Below are 11,555 nucleotides of genomic sequence, written 5' to 3'. Positions count from 1 at the left end.
TCCTCCCCCAAATTTTTTTTCTCTTGCTCTCTTCTTCCTCTCGTCTTTGCACTACCACTCCCTCTCCATCTCCCTCTCCCTCTCCCTTCTCCCTCTCTCGTCTCTCTCTCTCTCTCTTCTCCCTCTCCCCTCCATCTCTTCTCCCTCTCGGTCTCCGTAGCAGAGCATCTAATCGAAGAGTCTCTATTGCAAGGCCTTTGACGTACCATCGGAGCGCCGCCTCTATCGTCGTTGCGTCCCTGCCATTATCGACACCGTGAGGAAGATGATGTTGCTGATTTAATTTTTCCTAAGTTAGGAAAAATTAAACTGGCGTTATTTATTCATTATATTAAAATTTTTAATTACTGTATTATATTAGTGATTTAATTGTGATAATTAAAATATTACCAAATCAAGTATTTGATCAATTATTTTTGTTTAATTAACCTTTTTTTATTTTGGTTTAATAAAACCTATTTTCTGGCCATTACCCACCCCTTACCTCTAAGTTGATGATTTTAATATTAAAGGTACGAACTCATTGTTATATTCCAAGGCATAAACATTTGCTATTATATTGTAAATTGTGGATTATTATGAGTAACTCGGTGTCCTTTTAAGCATGTTTTTAAGTTTTAATTATATAACTATCTATATATATATATATATATATATATGTATATATATATATATATGTGTGTGTGTGTTATTAATAATCTATCCTAGGTTATTAAAAAAATTTATATATATATATATATATATATATTTATTATATTCATTAATTTTATTACTATATTAAATTAGAAATTTAAGACTGATAATTAGAATATTGTTAAAGAAAGCATTTGATGAATTATTTTGGTTTAATTATCTCATTTTTATAATTAATTAAACTAATCAATTTTAATTTTATAAAAATATATTATTAATTAATACTACATAAAAAACCTATCTTCTGTAATTTTTTACTTTATATATTTATTTTTTATAATTTATTATAGTCACACGTAATTATTATATTATTTTATAATACTGTAATTATTAATTTATATAATATAATATTTCATTAATTAGTATATTTATATATTTTAATACTACATTTCTAACACCCAATTTGAAATTGATGTTGAATTAATTCATTGCCTTGAATTTGAAGTCAAACTTCAACTTCAACTTCAATGTTCACTAACCCCCCCTTTGACAGGAATGTTGGGGTATCGTCCTATATCTACTCCTATGGATGTTAATGTGAAAAGATGTGTTAGTAATAAAGATGATGTTGATATAGAAAAATATCAAAAGCTAGTGAAAAAATTGATTTGCCTTTCATTTATCAAACCTCGCATCTCTTTTGAAGGTAGTGTGGTAAGTCAATATATTTATAAGCCTCAAATTCCCATTGGCAAGCTCTGGAACGAATCTTGTGATACTTAAAGAAATCCTATAGACAGGGTCTTCCATACAAACGTCATGGCCATATTAACATTGAAGATTTTGCATATGCTAATAGTGTATGGTCCTCAAATGACAAAAAACTATATTAGGATATTATACACTTTTAGGAGGTAACCCGGTAACATGGAAGAGTAAAAAACAATATGTGGTTGCTCGATCTAGTGCAGATGTAGAATACAGAACCATGATACATACTATAATTGTACTAATATGGATCAAATCCATTCTCTCCGAATTGGGTTTCAGTAGGGATACTTAGATGAAATTTCACTATGACAACCAAGCAGCTATTCACTCTATCTTCAATTTAGCCTTTCATAAAAAAAAAAAAAGCATATTGAGGTTGATTGTCACTTTGTAAAAGATAAATTACAAGGTAGTATCATAAGTGTTTAATATGTTCTATCTCAAGGTCAAGTTTTGATATATTCACATAGCCAATTGCTTCAAAAACATTGAGCACTAAATGACCCATGCTAGGAATTTATGACGTTTTTGCTCCAATTTGAGGGGGAGTATTATAAGAGAAGAAAAAAGATGGCATAGTTGTAATTTATCTCTAAATTAGATTTTTATTTCCAACCCTCAAGATAAAGGTATCTATGTAATATGCTAACTTTAAGGGGGAGTTTGTTAACATGACTCAGGACATGATCTTCATGCGAATTACTCAGTTCATGTCCTGAAGTCGTTAGGGAGCGCCAAACTTCATGTCATGTACATGATCAACCATGACTCAGGAGTTCATGTCCCAAGAGTAAATGGCGGAAAGTGTTTTCTGCCCGATTTTGATATTCATGTACATGACACTATCGCGGGGCTCTCTCTACCGCACACCCTCTCTGCTATTTCATTCCTGCAGCCCTCTCTCATTCTTTGCTCCCTCTCTCGTCTCCACCGTCCCTCTTCGGTCTCCCTCTCTACAATGTCCATCTCGCTGTGAATGTCCTTTCGGCGTCCTTTTCTCCATCTCAGACTCGCTCTCCCTCTGAACCTCCCGCTCGATTTTGACATTTGGGCTTCGAGTTTTTAATTTCGGCATTGATTTTCCCATTCAGCTTTGATTTCAACCATCAGCTTCGGTTTAACAACCATCCTCCCTCTCCTCTCCCTCTCGACCTCCGTCACAGAGCACGGGAGGTCGAACATCTACTGTCGAGCTTCTCGGCCTCCCTCTCTTCTCTCTCTCGGCGTACCGTCGAAGCGACGCTTCTGTCGATGTTGCCCGCCGCTGCTGCCGCCGCCTTTGAGGAAGACGACGATGGTTTAATTTTTTCTAAGTTAGGAAAAATTAAACTATCGTCATAAAATCATTAATTTATAAAATAATATTTTTTATTTATTTAATATATTTATTTTATAATTACTATATTAAAATAGTGATTTAATTGTCATAATTAAAATATTTTTAAAATAAATATTTGATAAATTATTTTGGCATAATTGTCCGATTGCTATAGTTAATTAAACCAATGGTTTTAAATTTTTTGATAATATATTATTAATTAATAATACATAAAATATATTATGTACAAATATATAGTGTGTTAAAGTTATGATTAGATCAATTTTTTCTCTTAAATTATTCATTTTTAGGTTAAAATATATCATATGTTATTAATAAATTAATAACTCAACGTACTACTTTCATTTTTGTTATTTATAACGTTATTTATTTATTATTTGTAATTAATCATGTACGTATTTCATTGGCTCATGTAATTACCATATTAATGCATAATAAAATATGTAATTCAATTAATAAATATATTAATATATTTAATTGTACATTAAATAACTTATTCGTGTAGTAATAATGGTTGTTTTATCTAATTTAGGGTTTAAGGATTATGTTGTAATTAAGTGTACTATAAAGGTTTAGGGATTCTCTTGTTTTTTATGTTTTTCTCATGTTAGGGCACTAACACTGGAAACTGTTTTCCAGTGCACATGAAGTCGTCAACACTAACACCAAGTACGAAGATGATCTTCATGTACATGACTGACATGATCTTCATGTTAGACATGAACTTGAACTTGAACTTCAAAAATTTATTTGGGACTAAGTGAACTATAAAAGGACTAAGGGGGAGGATTAGAGGTTAACTTTGAAACTCTAATCCTAGCCTCCATTATTTCATCTCTTGAGTCCCTCTCTTCACCTCCTCTCTTTTGAACATGTCTCTTTCTCCTCTAACTACTCTTTTTGCTTCTTTATCCTTCTTTACCTCTTTTCATCAAAGGTTCCTTTAGGTTAATAATAGAATCCTAAGATTCAACACATTGAAGCTAAGTATATCACTACCGACAGTAGCTGTACACACCTTTTATGGATGAAACAATAATTAGGGGACTATAATTTTTTATGTCAAAAACTTCTCCTTAGGAATTCTAAAAGTCCTCTTGAAGCTCTCCTTAAGTTCTAGTTTTTGGAGTCGTTTCCCAATTAAGTTATTAAAACCCTAAGTTAGGGTTTGAAGAATAATTTTGGAAAGTAATCACTAGTTCTGTTGCTTTTTGATTGATCTATTGGTTGGTTTCCTTGGCTGTTACTTGCTGAATTTGATCATTTGATATTACATAGTTTTTTTAGAAGATCGAATCATATTATAGTGGCATGATGTAATTTTCCTTTTTTTTGTCCCTTTATCTCGCTACTTAGGGTAAAGTGTAATGATGTAATTGTAGCTCTTTTTCATTATTATTAATACACATTGAGGGGAAGGATTAGGCATGTCACCAAAACCGAATCCTCCTTCCCTCCTCTCATCTCTCCTAGCCAATTTCTCCTCTCCTCTTCTTCTCCTTCTCTTCTCAACCGATTACCTCTTCTTTTTCCCTCACTCTTGCTACTCTCTTCTCACCATTAATCTAGTTCGTTTACTGCTCACTAAATGGGATCCTAAAGCTAACATGGTATCACAGAATTAGGTTTAGGATCCTGAGGATTTGGTGCTCATTGGTTAAAGTTTAATCTCTAGGTCGAGTTTGTTTGCTCAATGGAAGATAAGTATCCTCTTATTTCTTTCATTTTTGAAGATGATTGTTGGTACATGACTCAGAATGGTGGAGTTTTCAGCAATATTTGATTTAGAAAATTTCGAAAATACTACTTGTTACATGTTAGATTCAGCGTAGAGGTTGATTTTCCGATATGATCACTTCATGCTCTCTTCGAAGGTTAATATCAGTTTTGTTTCACGATTATGGAATGTTGGATGCTATTTGTTTGAAACTAGGCTCATTTATCACTGATTTCATGAGTTTATGATTAAAGGAAGCCGCTCTTACATGATTAAGAGCACTTGAGGTTTCATTTTTTGTTGATGTTAAAAAAACTCATGAAAGTATCTTGTAGTGCCGGATTTGTTTTTGTTAATAGAGGATATATGTTGTTTTTTTCCTCTAATTGGGAAGTATTCCACGTTGAGATAGAGGGTGGATTAACTTACCAAAATTCAAAGAAAAAAAAGAAGTAAAAGGCTTTTTTTGGATGATAATTGGTGCCTAATTCAGAAAAGGTAAACTTCCTTTCATGAAAAAATCTCTAGCTTGCTCAAGATCATTTGTTTTGGTATGATTATTACTTGCCTTAGTTAATTTTATTCTTGCCTAAAATAATTAAAACAAGTCAAGATTGAAATCTTTTGGTGAAGTAGCATCATAACTCAAAAGGAAAGTTTCCTTGGTTATTTTTCAAAAAAAGTTGAGTTAGTGGAAGATCTTCCACATTTTGATTTAGTGGCTGATTTTATTTGTTTATGTCACTAATTATTATTCTTTCTTCATTAAGAAAGACATATTTTTAACTATTTGATCTCGGCTAGCATGAGGTTTCCTTACTTATGCATGGTTGATTGCAATCTCGGGTTGGTTTAGTTAGCTAGAGTCTCATTGAGATCTCAAGTTGATTTGGTTCATATTTGGGTAAGCTTGTTGGAGTTGTTTTACTTATCCATATAAGAAGTGAGTTACTTAAGTGAGACTTGCTAAGTCTCAGTTTTCTCTTAAACCTCGATTATTTAGCTTTGGATTATATGGGTTATTGATGCTTCTTCTTATATACTAAACAAGAGTAGTATTGTTTTGATACTTAATGACTTAACAATACACGAGAAGTAAAAGTTACCTCCTCAAAATTACTATTATACCTTGAGAGAGTTGTCTAATTGCCTGTGCTGGTCACAATCGATTAAGAGGTTTCTCATTAATCGAGACCTCTTAGGACATCTAACTAAATCAGCTCCACCTATTGACGAAGAGGACAACTCTTATATTAAATAGTTGAAGAATGATACATTAGTTATTAATTGGCAGATAAATAGAATGGCGAAACACGTGGCAAACAATGTGGTTCACCTTGAAACCACCAAGTAGATATAGGATACATGTGTCAAGTTATACTCAAGTACAGAGAACCAACAAAAATTATATGATGTTTTTCAAAGCATGTTTAATACAAAGTAAGTGAAAAACTCACATGAGTATTTGGCATGATTCAGATGGTCGATTCAAGAATGGAAAATTGCTCAACCATACTCCATTGATTTTAATTAATCCAAATTGATATCTGGTGCCAATGCATACATTTTGTCAATTTGCTTCACAAATAAGATAAAAATATATTTAAATAATACCTTTATGATGTTTGAGGTATGTATTCACCACCTTCAAAGAGATTTGTCTCCTATAGTATATCGGATGTTGACGATCCCTTTCTAATATATAACAACCCTTTCTACCCTTTTGGACATGTACAGTATTAAACGGACCCACAAACTCTACTAGATTTTTTCATATATGTAACCAACTTATATGAAGGTTCAGAAACCCTAAACCAATTTTATTCCAATGGTTAGATCGGATGACAAAGTTCATCTTGTTTTGGCCTATGAGACATGCAAGCCCACCCAAGCATATATGTGAATATGTGTGACACACCACATATGTTCAAGATCACATGGGAGTCATACGCGAGGATAGAAAAAATTTGTATTTTTAGTAATATAGGAACAAAGGGTAATAAATCCTTTTAATTGGACTAAGTCTCGAAGTACTTTTTGATTTTAAATGGAAAAATAAATCTCATCCAAGATTCAGCGGAGGGCATAGAACTTTTGACGAGAGAAGATTGAAGAAATCAGATAGCCAAAAACTACTTCGACCGACAACGTGAAGGAGAGCGAGAGGGGTGACAGAAGAAGAATTTTACTCACCTTTGGCGGTGGTGGAACGCTTTAAGGCCTGAAAATCCCAACCAGACCCATTCCTTGCCTCCGTCGGCATAGAAAGGACAGATGGCGCCTCCCACACAAACTCACACCACAACCCCTCGTCTGATCCACCCGAATTACCATCACTAAACCATAGAGACTTGTCGTCGTCAAAGCCGAATAGCGACGAGAGGTCGGTGGCGGAGGGACAGCCGGAGAAGGGCTCGAGAGAGCGGCGGTTCTGTTGGTGTGCCTCAAGGGAAGGTGGGTGAGCGTCGAAGTCACAGTTGGTGGGAGGCGCAGAAAATCGAAGCCGGCTGGTCTCGGCAGACATCGCAGAGATGGTATCTGGAGTGTTTGGAGAAAATACCATTGGCGGCGTGTACTTGACGGTCGCAGGGGATGCAAAGCTTGGCAGAATCGGCTCGACAGTAGAGCAAGGCTTGTTTCTCCTTCCAATGGTTGCAGACTTTGCTTTTGTTCTCTGGGTGGTCTTCATCCTGGGCATTTCTCGCCATTTTTGAGCGACTCCTGCTGTAAAGTGTAGTTCCCAGCAACCTTTGTCTCTCTCCCTCTTTCTCAGATGCCTCTCTAGTGAATGACATAAATAAAAAAACTGAAAACTTTATCATCAAATTAACTCAAGAATTCTCTACTAAAAATATTAAATCAAGAGCTGTAGTCGTTGGCGGTGAGTTAAGAACTTTTTCACATAGAAAACGGAGGAGAAAGAAGACGGAAAAAATTGAAGCGCTCAGAAGTATCACCCCTGATTTCTTTCCAACCAAGGAGGAGAAATCTTTCAAAGTGGGTCCATAATATACCTTTCAAAATAAATACGGTACGAGAAAAAATTTAAAAAAAAAAAAAAACCAGTAGAGTAACAGTTCAAGCACTCGTCAAAGACTCAGAAATGGCTTCCATCAAAACGAAACATTACCTTTCCTGCCAAACAAAAAAAAGTGGGACATCCAGAAAAAATGCCAGATTAGAAATCATGAAGTTGATTTTACAAATATTACAGGGGAACAATGGAAAGGGAGAGAGGAGAGAATCAAATATTACAGACGAAGGTGATGAGATAGAGAGAGAGAGGAGACTGGGGCTAGAAGGGAGAGGTGGAGGGAGCGAGACAGTGGGCCACATTCGTAACGAAGGAAAACAACAAAATGGTGACTAACGAGAAAGCCTGATACATCGTTACCGCAGTTCAGACCCTCTCGTTAGTCACAAATAAAAAGCCCAGTTGCTCCGCTCAAATACAGCCTAAAAGATAAGCCAACATTCCATGTGGGACTATAAACGAGGTAGAATCGATTACAAATTAAAAGCCCCAGCTTCGAATCTCCTTGCATTCAAATATGGGGACAGAAATGGCATCTTCTTCTTCCATTTTAGGTTACGTATTGGCCGTGTTCTGTTGTGTATTGGATTCTTAAATGTAATGGCTTAATTGGAAAAGCACATGACATTTGAGACACCCTTTTTTTCACAATTGAGGCATGATGTATTTTTAATTAATTCTAACTTTATATGAGAATTCTTATTTAATTGAGATATTAATTAATGGTGTGTTTGTTTGATGGATCACTTTGTTTTCAATAGATGTATGATGAATCACTATGTCTTTGTTAAGCATACTAATAAGGGAGATGTTCTCCTATTGATATATGTGGATGATATTATTATAACATGAAGTGTTTCAAAAATTATTAGCCGGTTGAAGGAGAACTTATGTAAATAATTCAAGACAAAAAACATGGGTCTCATTAAATATTTTCTCGGGATTGAAGTGTTGCAATCTAAGTATGGCATTGTTTATGTGCATTATGTAGTTCATTCAATTAGGCCGTTAATGGTGCACTAATGCCTGCATCATCTAAAAAATGCACGCAATTGTCTCAAGCTAAAATCGTGGAATCACGATTCAGCCCAAAATTGTGAATAATCCACTTGAAGCCATTGTTCGGGACGCGTCGAATTTTTTTTTTTTTCTGTCTCGCGCTCTCTTCTCTCTCTTGACCTTCCTCCCCCAAAGTTTTTTTCTTCTGCTCTCTTCTTCCTCTCGTATTTGTTAGACTTGATGTCTAATAATAATATAAACATCATAGAAAATAGATATTCAATCCTCCATAATTCCATTATCATGAAAACCATACATATACCATAGAATTGAAATAAGAAGAATAAAGAGAGCATACCTTTCATCTTGAAGAATATAAACAGAACTTGAAGTGCACAAGATAATCTTTTATACTTCGTTTACAAGTGATAAACTTGCTCCCGTTCAGCCAGACTGGGTGTGCAAATAGCCTTAGCCTCATTTGTAAGACCATGGAGGTTTATATAGATTTTCAAAGGGTGCACTAATGACTTTTCATAAGGACACATCCTCTTAGAAGAGATACATCATCTCAGGAAGGATACATCCCCTCAAGAGAGACATATCTCCTTAGTCCCAAGGGATGTGTCCACTAAGTCAATGCACCCATTTAATCTACCTCTACAAGGGGATGTGCTGGCCATTATTCCTTGTACTGAACATCCAATGACAACATCTGGAAGTGGGCCCCACGCCTCTAATATCATGGTAATTTTATTTTATAAATTATCTATTTGAAACCATAATTCTAACAAACTCCCACTTGGTTTCAAATCCATTTCAAATTCCGATTTTCGAAAAAGAAAAAAACATGAAAAATCAATTTTGACACTTAAAACCATACCATGACCATAGGCATTACCTTAAACACTTTAATATACATGTGTAGTTAACCCGGGCCTACACAATATATATCTTAGATATCCAAGGCTGGGGAATAAACCAAATCCATACTTGTCAAATTTGCCAATTCAGCGGTCTCCATTCATAACATACTCGGACCTGAACTCAGGGTAAAGCTCTGTACCAGTTCGAGTATTAGCCACTAAGGTAACTGTGCCTAATCAGTACCATAGGCCTGAATAATTTAGACATCCAACCCAACCTTCCTATTGAGACCCTTCCGTATATACATACAAGTATATACCTAATAAAAAAACTGGACATCAAGGCATCTCACCGTCCATAGCATACTCAATACTTGAGGAGCTCAGGGTAAAGCTCTATACCAGCATGAGTATTAGCCGTAAAGGAAACTGTGCCTATGCAGTCCCATTAGCCTGAACAATTTAGAGACTCAACCGTCATTCTCTATTGAGACCCTCACATATACACGTACAAGCGCATACCTAATAGGGAAGCTGAATCTCAAGGCATATACTGAGTACTCATATTATCTCACAAAAGCATATGCATTCTTTTAAAATCATTGTATGGAATATAAATTACAATGTCATGACATACATAGTATTACAAATCATTGAGATCACAATGCATACAAAACAATGTTCTCCCACTTGGTCTCATCAATTATAAACAAATCAAACCCATGTTCCCTACATGGAAAGTGAAATTGGTCACGGGAAGACACTTGGTTAGTGGATCAGCTAAGTTATTCGGAGAAGATATCTTATAAAGAACAACTTCCTCCTTCCTCAGCATGTCTCGTATGTAGTGGTATTTTCCTTCGATATGTTTAGCCTTGGAGTGACACTTCAGATCTTTCGTGATAGCAATAGCAGATTCATTATCACAAAAGAGAGGAATAGGTCGCTCCACACAGTCTACCACTAGAAGACTTCGCAAGAATTTGCGAAGATAGACAACTTCCCTTGTAGCTAAGTTCATAGCCACATATTCTGCCTCCATGGTTGATTGCGTGACACAATCTTGCTTCTTGCTTTTCCAAGAAATGGCACCTCCTCCAAATATAAAGATAAAACCAGAAGTAGACTTTCGGGTATCAACACATCCTTGATAATCTGAGTCGGAATAACCAACCAATTCCAACTTGTCCGCTTGATAAGTCAAAGCATATGACTTTGTTCTTTTTAGATAGCGCATTACCCATTTTACCCCTTCCCAATGAGTGAAACCTGGATTAGCCTGAAACCGGCTAAGAATCCCAACAACATAAGCAAGATCAGGCCTTGTACATATAAGAGCATACATAAAACTCCCCACAGCAGAAGCGTATGGATACTTAGATTCGTCCAACTTATCTTTGAGGTGAGAAGGACAATCCACATGGATCATCTTTGTAGTGTTATCATAAGGTACTTTACCTTGTATACAGTTAGACATGTGAAACCGATCCAGAAGAGTGTCGATATACTTCTCTTGAGACAAACTCAATTTTCGCAAAGATCTATCCCGTAGAATTTTAATTCCAAGAATATAAGAAGCTTCCCTAAGGTCTTTCATATCAAATGTCTGAAACAACCATGTCTTTATACCTTGGAGCAACTGAATATCATTCCCGGCTAATAAAATATCATCTATGTATAAAGTAAGAAAAGCAATGCGATCTCCCACTGTTTTTATATAAACACAGTGATCTTATGGATTCTGAGTAAAACCATACGCTGTAATTGCTTTATTGAACTTGATATTCCATAATCTTGAGGCTTGTTTCAAACCGTAAATAGACTTGTCCAACTTACACACTTTTGCTTCAGTTCTAGATCTAACAAATCCACGTGGTTGTTCCATATAAATCTTCTCATCCAAATTTCCATTTAGAAAAGCGGTTTTAACATCCATTTGGAACAACTCATAGTCATAATATGCTACCAATGCCAGGAGAGCTCGAATAGACTGTATTCTTGCAACAGGAGAGAACGTTTCATCATAATCAATCCCGTATATTTTAGTAAAACCCTTGGCAACAAGACGAGCTTTGAATCTTTCAACTTTACCTTCAACATTTCTCTTCCTTGTAAAAATCCACTTGCACTTAATGGGCTTAACCGATGTAGGAGGATCAACAAGTTTCCAAACTTCATTTTTACACATAGAGTCCA

The sequence above is a fragment of the Aristolochia californica genome, unplaced genomic scaffold (genome assembly GCF_029961685.1).
Source record: "Aristolochia californica isolate CCGP_79_NKW_82.1479 unplaced genomic scaffold, dmAriCali1.0.hap1 SCAF_7, whole genome shotgun sequence".
Taxonomy (NCBI): domain Eukaryota; kingdom Viridiplantae; phylum Streptophyta; class Magnoliopsida; order Piperales; family Aristolochiaceae; genus Aristolochia; species Aristolochia californica.
This window is presented reverse-complemented; position numbering follows the sequence as displayed.